The sequence below is a fragment of the Montipora capricornis genome, chromosome 8, assembly GCF_036669925.1.
Source record: "Montipora capricornis isolate CH-2021 chromosome 8, ASM3666992v2, whole genome shotgun sequence".
In the NCBI taxonomy this organism is placed as follows: domain Eukaryota; kingdom Metazoa; phylum Cnidaria; class Anthozoa; order Scleractinia; family Acroporidae; genus Montipora; species Montipora capricornis.
The window spans coordinates 40,533,614-40,536,217 of NC_090890.1; positions in this window are offsets into that span (position 1 = coordinate 40,533,614).

Genomic DNA, 2,604 nt, shown 5'->3' on the forward strand with positions numbered 1-2,604 from the left:
CTGCTAGGAACAGAAATGTGAAAGAAATAAATATAACTAACTTAAAGGTAACTTACTTGTGGTCAGTAAATGCGCCAAGCAAAGCCATATCAAAACATTTAAAGGCAACCTTAGTTTGGTCATCGCATCTTACACCAAACTGATGCACTTCCCATCAAAACATGTTTAATTAAGAGCTCTGGTGAAACATTGGATATAATCATTAGTTTTTAGGGCTTTTCTGGGGAAAATACTACTATACTTCCTGACAATGAGTTGCTTTATTTCACGAGAGATAGGAGAAGAATGGTCATACTTTCATGGAATAAAGGTGGTTTTCATCATTACTCCCGTTGACCAGGATTAGAAACTAAAATTGCTGCTGGTCAACTATGCATTAATCCGGGGGGTAGGGGACTCCCATATAAAAAGGGGAGGGATGCTCGTCGGAAATTTTAAATTAAACCCCTAAAGGAGACCAATCTAGGCGTGGCCCAGGCTTTTTTTACCCCTAAAAGAGACCATATTAAAGCAAAGAGAAATAAAAAATACAGTTATCATCTTTATCACCTTTATATTTCTTCGCGCGCAACCCTAAAGGAGACCTTCACGGCTACATATGATTGCGTTTTGCCCAAAACACCCTAAGTGATACCAAAATCCGAAATTTACACCCCTAAGGGAGACGCCAACAGTGGGACCGAATGATAAAACGATCTTTTAGCTACGTCTCGACAAACAGTTAAAGGACTGACTCGTCGCAGAAAACCAGTCAGAAAACCAGGACTTGTTCACAGTGCTGAGCTCCGACTCTTTCTTTTTAAATTAAGGTCGTTTCGTCGTTAATCCTATTGGGGCTTCTCGGATGAAGCTTAGAAAGCACTTTTTGTAAAAAAAGAAAAAGCCCTTTGAATTGAGTAGGAAATGCTCTTGGTTAAACCGGAGGGGTTTACATTTCTTAAATTTCGAGAGCTGACATATTGCGGTCAAGGTAAACCACGTGTTGAAAAAAGAGCAAATCATCTTAATTGAAATGTTTCAGTTCTTACAAACAAAGAAACGGAGCAACTCAAAGAGCGCTGTGAAAATTTCTGATAATGATGTATAATGAGGCTCCGTAATTAACGGATGAAAAAGGCTATTGTTCTACTGGGACTAAGACAGTGTGCTTGTACAAGCAATTCATGGTGGCTTGTTTCATTCTAAAATTTATTCCATGTGCGAACTCAACCACCCAATATCATGCGAAGACCTGTCCTTAATTAGAGACCAATGACAAACAACGAGATAAAAACCGTATTCATGTTTTGTTGACCAATACATAAGTCGCTTATACTTGCACGTTGTTCACTCTAGCGTTTCGGATTTCTGACAACAGCCATCCATAATTGAAATCTATGGATTGAAAATGGTCCGGAAATCTACAGAAGTGGATGAGTTTAACACTTTGAAAAACAAATGCCACTTTGTGAACGTGAGGCAAATATTGTTTGGAATGTTTATTACGTTTAACCTGATTAGTACTAAGTATATCCTAGCGTGGGAAAATACGGCCGTAATGTCACGGTAGAAAGATTAGCAAACACTTAAAGACCTTTGAACGAGGACAACATCTGAGCTACTGTAGGTCTATTTGCAATGAACGACATTAAATGATGAACGAATTTACGCCGAAGATCCTTTCAATCGCGAGAAATTTGCATGAGATTATTGTCGTTTTGTTCGATTTTTGTTCCGAATTGTGAAAGAGTCGGCGTATACCTGATGCAGTAGCTAACGGAAATTCGTCCAGCCAGTATATCCAAAAAATGCCACTATATTCCACAAGCAAAAGCCGCGTGCACGACTGTCGACTTTCTTTCCAGCTTTCGGCAAAGTAGCACTGAAACATTTGCATGAAAATCGCAAAAAGACTTGGATAAGCAGTGCAGTCCCCGACCAGGATATCAAAATTATCCTTTCAGCAGTTAAACAGATTACAGTAAAGACCAACACACAAATATTGAACGCTGACTTACCTCTGCATTGCGTTGTGTTATCTTGATTCTATGAGTCGTTTTCATAAAATCAGCTTCCCCCTTTCAGCTCTTACTTGCTACGGTTTTGAAGGAAATTAACATCGGCAAGAAGCCAGTGTAAAATTCGAGAACCAAACTTAATAGCGTGATTTTTAAGATGAATCACTTGGTGCTATTTTAAGCACAGATGTCGTTGCAGATGTCGTCAAACTGAATTTTACAGCTGAAATCCCTGACCTTTCAAGTCTTAAACCTTGGTGTCTGCAACCAAGAGATCCACTTACAAACGATGATGAAAACCTGTGATATCGCTTTGTCAGTCAAAGAATAACAGAGGATTCAGACCCGCCAGCGTCAGATTTGAATAACATTAAGTCCGTCACCTCAGTGTCACATCAGAATGGTTGTTTACAAAGGTTATAATAAATGATTATTTGGCTGATAAGCCAAGCAAAAGGAGGTCATCTATCATTGACGCAGGGTGGGAAAATGTGGACGCAAGCTTACACTGTCGAAAAAAATTATGTGGCCAATGTGAGCTCTCCCGGACACTCACATGTGACAGGAAACTGCATCGTGTTGTTATCCAATAACCCTTAACCAGGCC